This window comes from Nestor notabilis, unplaced genomic scaffold (assembly GCF_000696875.1).
Source record: "Nestor notabilis isolate BGI_N333 unplaced genomic scaffold, ASM69687v1 scaffold32382, whole genome shotgun sequence".
Taxonomy (NCBI): Eukaryota; Metazoa; Chordata; class Aves; order Psittaciformes; family Psittacidae; genus Nestor; species Nestor notabilis.
The window spans coordinates 25,360-38,054 of record NW_009919297.1 but is presented as its reverse complement, the minus strand read 5'-3'; positions in this window follow the sequence as shown (position 1 = coordinate 38,054).

Sequence of the window (12,695 nt, the reverse complement as noted above, 5' to 3'; positions counted from 1 at the left end):
GAGTGCCGCTATTGCCTGAAACGACTGTTTTCGATCTACAAAAATAAAAGAAAGTGGAGTAGATGATAAGTTCTTCGGAAGGATTGAGAGCATGATCAAGTTTGATGAGGTGTTTCTGATTATCTGTATGCTAGGAATCAACTGACATAAAAACGGTAGCAGGGTTAGCATTTTTTTATCTTTTTTGTTTTAGCATCTTTTTTGTGTCTTTCTTCTTCTGGATGTCAACAGACCCTTCAAGGCAGCCTGCTATAGAGAAAGTAGTTACATTGCAATCACTCTTGTCCCCTCCTAGCCAAAATCCCACAAGTGGTGCCTTTCAATATCATTTTATAACAAGTCTTTGGAGAGCTAATGCCTTTGTCACAGTATTTCTACAGCCAGACTTTGCTGCACAAGTAACTGTTCAGAGGAATGAGAAACAGACGGAAAACAATTACAGGGGCCTCTGACGCCGGAGTCAGTTCTACTTTCTTAAAATAGGGCTAAACATGATGTTTGTAATGTCTCGCGTATAGTTTGGCTCTGCATAAAATGCTATAAAATAGGACCCTTGAGAACATCCATTATCACATTTTGGTTAACATCACAGATTTTAAAAATCCCAGTTGCACTGAAGCCATGGAATAAAGCTTTCATCTGTAAAGATCTAGTTTCTCTTTGTTATTAAAATAAATGAAGCCATTAAACAAAATATATGCATATAATAGTCAAGTTCATCATTTCATATCATCAAAATTATAAATTTGACTTTTTTTTTTAATTGGAGCAGTCATCTTAGAAAGGTTTGTGTATAGAATAAGATCAAATGTGCCTGGTTGCTCTTTCCTACTTCTTAAGTTGTTAGTGGTGACATTTTTTTGGTCTTTAGCTACTTTCATTTAGGTCTTTCTAAAAGAAATGTGGCGTTTTGTTCAGAAAGAAGGGGGAAGCAGAGAGGGGGATTCTGAGCTTGGTATTGAAAAAAATTTATGTATTATATGTTACTGTCATTGAAAATTATTGATGGCCATCATACCATAAATGTGCTGAAAGTGATATGCCACCTCAACGCTTTTGCTTGATTGTTGATTGTATCTTTTATGTTGATTGTCTCTTTTGTTATGGAAGTATCTGTGTAGGCATCACATGTGCTTGGTGCTTGATGTGTTCAGACCTCGAAAGAGACTGAACCAGAGGCTGGAGGAGATGCTCAGGTTAGGACTGAGGTGGGTGCTGGCTTCTTGTAGCTGACTCTCTCTGGGTTTTTGAAGACCCTGTTCTAAAAAGCCCTATCCTGGCCTTGTCTATCCCATCATCCTATTTAAGACACCCACCGAGGGTCTCGCCTTACAAGGATGAAGACATATCCTTCAGCTGCCCCAGGCTTTGGCCAAATTTGCTGTAGCTAATCACCAGATCTGAAGTTACACAGCCATAGACAAGTTTGCCATTTCAGGGTTTGTACCCCCCAGCATCAGCCATTGCCAAGCCCTGAGAAGTGTCTTTCTCCATGAATATTCCCACTGAAATGCAAAGTTTGATCCTGCCAACCCCCCCATGAGGGAGGGTGCAGTTTGGTCTTTATAGTTTTTTGGAAGCCAGGTGAAATCAGTGGAGAACTGCATTGACTTTGAGGGAGAAAAGGCTATTTTTTATGGGAGAGCCCTCTCAGTCCAGGCAAGTTGCTGAAAGGAAAGCGTCACATCCTGGAAATGATCCGAGCCTTTTTACTGAGTTTTTTGGAAGGACAGCAATTAGTATGCAGTGAATTTGTGGGCAAATGCATTTTAATTTATGGTTGAGTCCGGAGATTTGGGGGAGAATTAGGATATGCTTTTTCCTGACTCTCAGAAGATCTAAATCACACTTTTTTTTGGTGCATGTCCTTGCGCATATAAATATCATCCTGGAAACGCAAGTCTAGTTTATTCTTAAATTCATTAGCATTATCAGGCAGGTTTCTTTGCTAAGTAGGGTACATAATTAATTACAGCAGTTGTTTTCTTTTGGAGACTTCTTATTTTATCCCTTGGAGTTAAATTTTAGCCCAGGCTGGTCAGAAAGTCTGTATTTCTGCACAGGTCTGCTCCATGAAGCCAGTCAAAGGGATTTCACACACTAAATGGGTGTAGGTAAATGAATTCTCTAGTCAGAAAGCAGAATTGCTTAGTCAAGTTTACCGCATTAAAACTTGGCTGTATTATTCATGTATGTGATCTTACTGAACTTAAGCTATTTTAGCAGAAGGGAACTCAGAGCTAAAGGAACGAAGGATTGAATTTATGAGGGACTCATGTTTTAAAGGTAAAAATAATGGAGAGTGTACTTGTGGGGATGTAAAAGCTGGGATGGATAAAACGAGAGCACCTGAAATAGCTTGCTGGGTATTGGGAAGTGAAGCCCAGCTTTAGCCCAGGTAAATTGCATTTGAATTTCAACCTCAGATCTGTATGCACTCCTCTTTGGCAGATGTTGAATTGATAATGCCTGTGTGTTAAAGAATTCTGATTGTTTCTTTTGCCACCTTCACAGCTTATGAAAATGCAAGTAGACCTGCCTAATGAATATTAATAAGAGTGATGGCTGGATAACGTATAAGCCCGTGGCTCTTTGGAGCTCGGATGGTGTTAGTTGGAGGATTGTTGTGGCTGGGAATTTACATGCTTTTTAAGAACAAACTTCCAGTATGCTTTTATATTCTCCTTTAAAACATGATGTTGGTTAACAGTGGCATACTCAAGCATGTATGGGGGATTTTTTTCCCTTTTTTTCATTTGTCTAGATATATAGTGAAATTAATACTACAGATGAGATGTCCAGGTTTTTTAAAACAAGGCAATTTATTAGATGAGAAGGAGGCCCCATCTCTTAAATTTACTTCAGTCCAGGGTTAATTGTCTCAATAGCAATGGTTTATTTTATTTTCCTTGTTTATTTTTGCTTTTTCCCACACCCCATTCTCCCAGACAGCTGCGGCAGTCGTTAGTGGGGCAGGGAAATGACACTGTTGAATTCTGGATCTCCAAATGTCCTGCAAGGCTTTAAAGTACATTTCATGCAGTTAGTTAATAGGGCGGCTCGTTAGGCCCATCGACACGGACCTCACACATGGCAGTATAATAGCAGGGAGATGGTGGTGTGGAGTGGCTGGAGGAAGGGAGGGCCCTGAGGACTCAGCTCTTCAACCAGGGCCACACGAGCAGGCGCTGCCACCTTGTCAGAGCCAGTGCATTGTTGGGTCTCGGTGATGACGTTGGCAACTTCCCTCCATTCTTTGGCTCTGCTGGAGCAATCCTCTCCAGAACTTTGTTTACTCACTTGTAAAAATCCCCATTACCAACATTTCTGCCTGTGTCATAGGTCCCATTTGATCTGCTCTTCTTCTCCCAGACACAGCTCCCAAAGGCTGCTAATTATGCAAAAAAAACAGGCATTTTTTTTAATAACTTCCTGCTCATTGAGAGCTGCAGGGACAGACTTGAAAAGGAGTGGTTCAAAACTCAAAAGACAAATAGAATCAGAGGGATGTTTATTTAATATTTAAAAAAAAACCCTAACAACTTGGTCTCAACAGTAGGGACCCGTGCCTACTATGTATGTAGGCACTATATGTGCCTACTATGACTTCTGTGTTGCTATTCAAGGTGGAGCTGCTTTGCAGAGTGGTGGTTTGGGGCATTTCCCGGTGCTTGCAAGTGATGCAGTGGTGAGAGGGGGTTAATACATGTTCCAGGTCTGGAGACACTCTTGGAGGGTTTCATGAAGACTTGATGAGGAGGATTTGATGAAGATTCAGTGATTAAGAAGCTCTTCATCATCAGTGCTAAATATGTAATAAGGCTTACTGTGCATTCACTTTACAAGTAAACTTACTCTTTCTGAAACTTGAAAACGTGAGGAAAGCCCCTGACTTTAAAAGAGAAACATTCACATTGGTGCAGCACATTTCCCCTTTTGCGAAAGACCTTTTCTTTCCCTTCCCTTGTCATGACAAAAAGGCTTAATTTTTTTTTCTTTTAGCCAGTATAAGGGAAGAGGGAGAGAGTCATTAAAATGCAGTTCTTTCAATTACGTCCCGTTATTTGTCATCTTTATTGCTTTTCTATAGTTTTCATTGCACCTTTAATAGTACGCCTGGTCAGGAAAGGTGAGCTGGAATGTGAACGCACTTGGCTGCCACCGCCGTCAGTGCCTATGAGCTGTGCTCGAATCCCCGTCCCTGTAGATTTTTAATGTCCCTGCAGACTGCTGGCAGCCTGCTTCCAGCTGTGGCAGGCATGATGCAGTGAATTGCTTTTGAATGTTCTTTACTCAAATAGGCAGTAATTACAAGCTTAAAGAGGTTTAGTGGTCCAGTAAACTACATAATCACCCCTGAATTAGCCTGGGCTCATCAGTTGCAGTCCAGCAACCTCAAGACTGCTGTTTGTATGCAGGCTTTATCACGTAGCAACCTGAGCAGCAGGTGTGGAACAGCAAGAATCCCCCATAAACACAACTGTCTACTGGGGACAATGATCTCTAATGAGATGAGGCTACAGCATCACTGTAATTTAAGTGGGAAAATTAACGCCGGAGAATGCGCGCTACTTCCAAGAGTCTCTGCTTCTTCGGAGAACGGTGGTGTTTTGTTGGCTTGGGTTTTTTTCTTTTCCCTCCTCATTCTTTTTTTTCTTCCTCCCAGATCTTTAAATGCATCCCTTTTTTATGAAGAACACATTGTGATTTTCCTTATAAGTTGAGTGGGCTTTATTCTTTTACAAGGATATGTTGTGAATATTTAATGGTGGACGGGGCATCTGTTCAAGGACTTTTCATGCCAACAAAGCAGTGTTGCAAAATAGCAGCTTTATCTTTTCATTTCCTTCCTCAGTGGTAGGTTTCTCTCTCTTTTTTTTTTTTTTGTTTAGGGATTTTTGCTGGGTTTTTTCTGGGGGGGGTGTGGGGTTTTTTTGTTGTTTTGAGGTTTTTTTCCAACAGAAAATGTTCAGTTGGAAACCACCCCCCCTGTCTTGGCTTCAATGTGGTGGTTGCCTTGAACTCTCTTCACATGACTGCTTGGTCTCTCCAAGAAAAAAGGCAGCCGAGCTCATGGCAGGAGGCTTACCAAATTGCTTGGTGGCTGCTCCCAAGTGTGCTACTACCCCAGGGAACCTGCCTAAACCTCCTGCTCTGCCCTAAAAGCCTGTGGTTGATATTAGGGACCTGGCTGAATACAGCAACCCTCCATGACCCTGGTCACTACGGTGGGTAGGGTAGGGGAGGTGGGTGTAGTGGAGCGTTTTTATTGCCTGCTTGCAGAGGGAGCTCCTGAGGTACTCAAAGCAGCCTGAGAAAGAGAGCAAAAAAACACGAATAAAAGCTTTTTGCTTAGTTCTGTGGGATTACAACAGCCGGCACTGGCATTTCCCAGAGCTTGCAGAGTTATTTCTGAGCCCACCTGTTTAGAAAGTCATTTGAGGTAGATAAGGACAGTGACTTATTGCTGAGAAAAGGCTTCTGGTTGGGAGATATTTACCTGAGCTAATCTGTCTTAGGGCCGGCTCTAAAAACAACAGCAGCTCTTTTACAGTGTTATCAGGTAGTCAGGATTTCCTTTAGCATGCCAGGGAAGGGGTTATTTTTATCTCCTTCCCAAACCTGCTCACCTAGGAAAGGCTGGGGTTCACCTTTCTGCATTTCCACAGCCGCTTGATAAAGATACCAGCTTAACTGAAAAGCCAGGTTTCAACGATGTGAATTTTAGCTCTAATGTGGTTGGAAGTCAGGTGATGCATTTTCTTGGTTCCTTTGGTGTCACTTGGATGTAATATTTCATAGTTTTCAGCTGTGTGCTGTGGTGAAGAGACTTTTGCTGATCTTTTGAGTGCAATTTTTCTTTTAATTGCCCTGTCCTTGGTTATTTTTTGACTGTGGTGGAGCAAAAAAAAATAGTACTAATAAAGACAAACAGGGCAGGGGATGGTAAGTCGTGTTACATTAGCACAAATAACCATGACACTAGTGCAAAAAATCACTTCTGAAATGTATTAAGAGAAGTTAACGTGTGTCTGCAAGCACTGTGTGTGTGTTTCCGCGTGCACATGCATACAGGCACTAAAGGAATGTTTAACATGGGAAAACCTCCACTCAATTACCCGGGTATGGCGTGGGAGTGTCTGCATAGACTCTGTTTAAACTGAAAACTGGTAGGAGCCAGAGAAAGCTCCAAACACTGAGGTCTATCAGCATGTCTCCAAAAGGAAATAGCAGAAGCACCATTGCTTGGACTAGCTAAAGCTCAACTGGAAAAGGCAGCGGGTAATAATATATGGTATGGAAGGAATAATATTGTAGCAGCCAGGGGATGGATTAGATGAGTTAAAAGGTTTTTCCATTTTCTGACTTCTGTAATATCCTGTGCAAGGGATGATCTGAACTTTTTTTCCTTAATGAGTGCTCACATTATGAGTAATTTGATGGGGCCACCAGAGAAGTATTGGCAGTGTATCTCAAGCCGTACCATGTCTCTCCATCAGCCTTGGAAAAGATATTTATGTTAGCAAGTGCCAAAACTTGTTCACAGACAACTTTTACAAGAAAATTATTTACAAAAGGGCAAATGGGGGGGGAAAAAAAAAAAAAGCAGCACAGAACATTCGCCCCTCCTCAGCATAACTTCTTCATTAAAAAATGTTGCTGGTGCCAGTACCTCTTACCCCCATCATAAGCCCCCACAAAAATTCTCTTCCACCCCCCTGCCTGCAAAACCAACCCAACCAATGTGTGATCAGGTTGCTCTGTGAACACATGTTCAGATGTTAAAATTTCTGGGATGTTATCTCTGTGTTTTACACCCTGTGTGTGCATTAGGAGAGTCAGATTCTCCCTCCTTTCCTCACCTTCTATGTTTTAGCAGGGTTGCCAAAGCAGCCTGCAAAACCTTTTGTGAGGGCAGTGATGCACCTCATACGAACAGGCTAATGGAGAAGTCAAGCAACAGCTTATGGCCTTGCTATAGTGATACAGGGATGCAGCATCTTGTCACGTTGCATGTTTTGATGTATTTTTAACTTTACAAGACCAAGCATGCCTGTTGATTTTGCATTCATAGTTTGCAGTTCAATAGCTCTGGCAGCACCAGGATTTATTAACAGTAATGCTATGAAAAAAATCTTACTGTGGGGATATTAAACTATTATAATAAGTTAAGGAAATATTTTCTTTTGAAAGAGGAAAAGGCTGGCTTTGTCTGCAGCATGACCATGTCATATGGACTGCATTTTCTTGCTGCGCTGAAAAAGCAACGAGGAGTTTTAAATGCCAAAGCCAGCTCACACTTCAACAGCATTATCAGGCTGACTCACTGCTCTCAGCCAAGGAAAAGACTGTGCAAACTTTGCACAGGCTTTTTTCCTCCCAGCCTCATAGATGCATTTCTAATAAAACAACTTCCTTCTTGGTGTTTAGTATTTCCTCCAATGTGCAAGCCAGTCCCATGGGATAAACAGGATCAAGTTTGCAGCTTCCGAGTTGATTTCCTCCCCCCTCCCTAGCAGGTCACCTCAACTTGGCAACTTTTTACAGCCTTGCCTGAATATAAAGCAGGTCGCAGGGATGCTCTATAAACCAATTCACACAGCCTGCAAAATAGGCAAGGGGACTCAGCGCCTCTTCTTTATCACTCCCTCTAAATACACTGGTGGCCGATGAAGAAAGCAGGTTACAATCTTGTGACTTTACGGATATCGATCCAACCATTTTTTGGCTACTTTGCAAATGCAGGAACCCCCGTTATTCTTTCAGAGGCCAGCATGTGTGAGGATCCAGGACTTGACTGCTATAAATTCAAGCTCTGTTCTTAGACTACACCATGCACTGCTTTTGTAATGCAAATGGCAGGCACAAAGTGTCCCTTTGATAATGTGCAGTCAGGAGACAAAAAAAGCATTCACTGCAACAGTAAAACTAATTCATAAAGCTAAGAGACAATAGGAAAGCATTATGGATATTAAAAAAAATAAGTAATTTCTCGTAGATCAACTTGATCACTAATGTAAACAGTTCAAATACAAATCAGGAGGAGGCAGGGGAAGGGCAGAGACCCAAATGGCTGTGCTAGCGCCTTAGCTAACCCTTGACAAGTTTGGGTAAAGCAAGGTCTTAGAGTTCAGCATAAAATCTATGTGCAGTTTGTCACTGGAGGGCTGAGCCTTGGGCTTTATTCTGGTTACTGAGTTAGGTGTAGGCTGAGTTGCTCTTCAGAAACAAGAATATCTTAGTGTTGGGTTTTTTCTTTTTATTTTGATGTTAGAAAACAGTTAATAAACCCTCCTGAGGGCATAATTTTTTTTTTTTTTTTTGGGGGGGGGACAGTTTCTCTCCATCATCTACCAGAGTTTAGCTCAAGGTCATCTTGTTTTGGTGCATTACACTGTGCTCTGGAGAAGGCAGAGGGCTGGAGGAAAAGGATAAAAGGACTTCCGAAATGGTTCTCGTGGCATGGTCAGCCAAGCGACAGTGCTGCAGTGATAAGGGCGATGCTGGATGGTTGCCACGACACCCGTATAATGTAATGTGCAACCTTTTGCTTGGGGGCTGAGTCTGCCTCTGTGCTGTGGTAAGGCTGGTTGGCAGTGTTGGTGTCAAGGCACAAGGAAATAGTAATTTGGGCTGAAAGGGGTGGTTTTGCCTCCTTTTATCTCAGCAGTAAACTCTGGGCAGGACTATTTTCATATTTGTCTGCCACCATTACAATGTGCTGTAACAGTGGACAAGGCAGAGAGGAACCAGTGTTATTGATACTGCATTACAGATAAAGTCTTTCGCTGTCCTGGCATCTAGCTTTTGCAGCCTGGGATGGAAAATTTGAGGAAAGGAGTACATTTGGACAAGGGGTATCATTAAGACACAAACTTGGACGCTTTCCATCTGTATCTACTGGAGCCTTTACCCAGTGGCTGTAGTCAAAGGTGGTAAAAAAAAGTCTTATTGTTTGTTTTGCTAAAAATGACCTCGGCTGCATTGAAAAGGGGCTTTTATTAAGACTGCTGCTTTCTAAATACCATTCATAAAACAGTGACAAGAGAATATGATGGAAAGTTACATTTTTCTCTCTGTCACTTTGATTTCTTTGTTACTGCTAAAATGACTGCTCTGACTCATATTTTGCATAGTTATTTTTACCTTTTCAAATGTTCCTTAACTGTTCATATTACCCTGGGCAAATCCCCCAGGGATAATTTTCATTTGCATGCAGACTTTGATGGTGTTATTAAGCAATCACTTTCTGTACTAAGTCATTATTAAAAGTAATACCACAGAGCCTCAAAAACACATTAATGGTGCCAAACAATCCACATTTCAGTGCTAGATTTATGGGAAGGGAAAAGCACTAGGTCTCATACCATTCAGTGGATGCTGCTCTATAGTGCTGTAGCAGTAGCAGGCATGATCAGAAAATACCAGAGCCAGATTCAGAGTCCTTATCTGTTGTCAGCCTTATTCTTTCAAATGCCCTTTTTTTTTCAACCTGCTTGCTTCCTACTTTTTTTTTTCCCTTTGGATTTGCCCTTTTCCTCTGGCCTTGGCAAGAAAGCCTATCTTGCAGCTTTCCAGTATACACAAGCTGGGCTGGTTCTGGGAAGGAGGGTCAGCCTTCCCATCTGTAATCACCGTTTTATGGCTTTCACTCGAGGTGTTAATGCAGATCAAATGGAAAACACTCCAGCAAGAGCGTTACAGCTTCTTGCGCTGCCCTGCGTACGGTCCCAATCGTTAATTCTGATTATAAGACCTAAAGGTAATTCTGTTTGCTCTCCTAATGCATTGCAGCTCTCCCGGTGGTCCGGCGTCTCTTTTCTCCAATTCCCATCTTGATCAATTGTTTGCAAATAATTAAGCTTTTAAGAGATAATGGTAGGAGCTAACGTACACAACAAAGTAAAGGTCTCAAGTCACTGTTTATTGAACAGTGGTACAATTTGCTTTGATATGCCAAAGTGATCCAGAGTGATAGGTGGACTTGACAACTGGAGTCAGTGTAGTGTTTTTAGACACACACGTCCATATATATTTATATATATGCATATATTTTACATAGATAGATTTATATATAGAATCATAGAATAGCTCAGTTTGGAAGAGACCCATAAGTATCATCAAGTCCAACTTCCTGCTTGTCACAAGACTACCTATAACTAAACTATTTGACCAAGATATATGTTTTATATAAATATTTAGATACATAATTTATACATACACACACAAATATAATATACATGTATTTGCAAATACATATACCCATAACTCTGTGCATGTGTCTTTATCCCTTTGAACAACCATTAGAAAGGTTTTGGAAACACCTGTTGTTCTTGCACAGGTGAAATAAAGACCAACAGCAAGTTTTCACTGAATTTCCTATTTCTTTATAAAATGGCAGTTCTCAGGGTTTACCCCTTTCTGTCTGTTGCAATGTGATGTCTGCCTTTGCCTATAGCACAGGCCTTCCTAGCCCTGTGGGTGGGAATGCAACAAGGCTTTGAATGTTTTTATAGCAACCTAGCCTGTGGCATGCTGATTCTTTGTCAAGTCATTTTTATTATGGGGTTTTTTTTAGCTTACAAAGGAACAACTCGTACGATCCGTAGAAAGCTTATATAATAAGGATGCCCAGTGTTTAAGATTATTTTAAACCCCACCAAATCATAGTTAAAAAGCCTGCCGCATTGTGAACCCTTAGCTAAGAGGGATTAGCTATGTGAAGTCCCAGTCTGTCATGTGATTATGGCAATTATAGATTTATCATTGAATTAAAAGTTTATGCTATGCTAGTGTAGGAAAAAAAAGAATAATCGGATGACCTTAAACATACTGCAATTGGAAGAATTTGGGGTTTGAGACTTTTAAAGCAATTATTTTTACAGTGACTGTATTATTCTGATGGCTAATTTTATCCAGTCTTGTCTATTTGGAAAGAAGTCCAGAACAATTGAAAATTGCTTAATGGAGACAGAGTTCTCAATTCCAATAGCTAGCGGCTGTCTAGTAATTATTGCTTGCTGCATGAAATTAGACACAGTTTGTTCAATTACTTAAAATTAGATCACATGTAAGGTGGCAAAGCGAAATAAGAAGAAAAAGAATAATTTTGTCTGTGCTTGATAGCAAAGTAATGAAATGGGAAGTAAGCTATAAAGATGAAAATGTTACAAATCATCTCTGTAGGGCTGGGGGTTTTTAAGAGAAGCAAAATGTTATGTTTCGATAGATGGACATTAAGTACAAGTGTTTGTTGTGGATGAACGTGTATGTAAGGTAGATGATAAAATTCATGCTATATTTTTGTATGTGTAAAATGCAAATTACCCATTAAAAAGAAGTAAAACCGCTTTCCCCATGTCATCCAGTTTGCAATTCTGGAGCTGTTTTCACGTTCATGCAGAAAATACAGGGGGTAGTTTACAGCTGTACCAGTTATCTGTAAGCTTACTGTAAAGGAAATAGTAATTTTAAAAGAATGGGAAATTCCCCACTGGTTTTGGGTGAAAAAAACTACCTTTTGGAGCCAATGGCCACAGCGATGGGCTTTGAAATGGGCATGTTGGGCACAGGGAAGTTGCCGTAGTTACTACAAAAATTCCTGTTTGGTAAAGTTGAGGTGATTCAGGCATGTAAAATAGCTGTTAGATGTCAGATATGCTGTTTACAAGAATATATAAAATCTGCTAAATAGTTACGATACCAATAAGATTGCAGAATTTTACGAGGTTTTAAATTCTTATGCTTTACAAGGTTTCAGTTTACATCTCGTGTAATATTATGCCGAAGAATACATCCAAAGAATATGGAAATGTTTTGGGGAAAAAAGGGATGTGTGTATAACAGCAAATACTTTGTGACAACCAAGTGCTAAATGGGATGGTGGAGTAGGTCTAACCAGTTATATCAAATTATTTTTATTGAAATGTTAAGTATCTTGCAGCAGACGAGGTCTGAATCCGATGTGTACTGAGACATGCTAAGCCAGATCCTTAAAACAGGGCTTTCCTGAGCGCTGTTTACAATATTTGGCCTTTTAATTTTTGGATAGTGACATTTTTACATTGAGGGAAAGGACAGAAATGATATTTCTAAATTTCAAACTTGGATGTGCTTTTTGCTGTTGATTTATTAAGCAATCTGTATTCATGCAGAAGCAAATTTTCTGAGAAAGCAATCAGGTTCTCACAAGAAACTTAACTTATGATTGAATTTTAACATTATCTTCAATTAAACCAGTATTTATTTTCTGTCTCTTAGGATTAGTGCAGCACAGCTATGTTAATGTCAGGCAAAAATGTGCTGATCATTGACCTTGTGTTGGCCTGTGTTCAAAACCCAGGCGTTTGTTTATGTTCGGGATGCTGATCTTATTTGCAAATTATTTTGGGGCACTGGCAAGATTTGCCTTCACTGTCTCAGAAAACATCAGCTTGTTTTAGTTTTACAGAGAAGTGCTTTATTGTTCTGTGAAATATGGGGGGGGGGCGATGGGGGGTAAGAGGTGATTTGGCTCTAATCGGTCATTTGAGACAAGTGCAAAACTCTCAGCTAATGCAACAAATACCCTTCTTGAGTATCAAGGTACTGCCAGTATCCTAAGCAGTTATTTCTCCACTTCACTAATCTTTATAATTGGCTTGTCTTTTACTGCCATTAATTAAGTGATGTAGTAGCCCATTAATAATTATAAA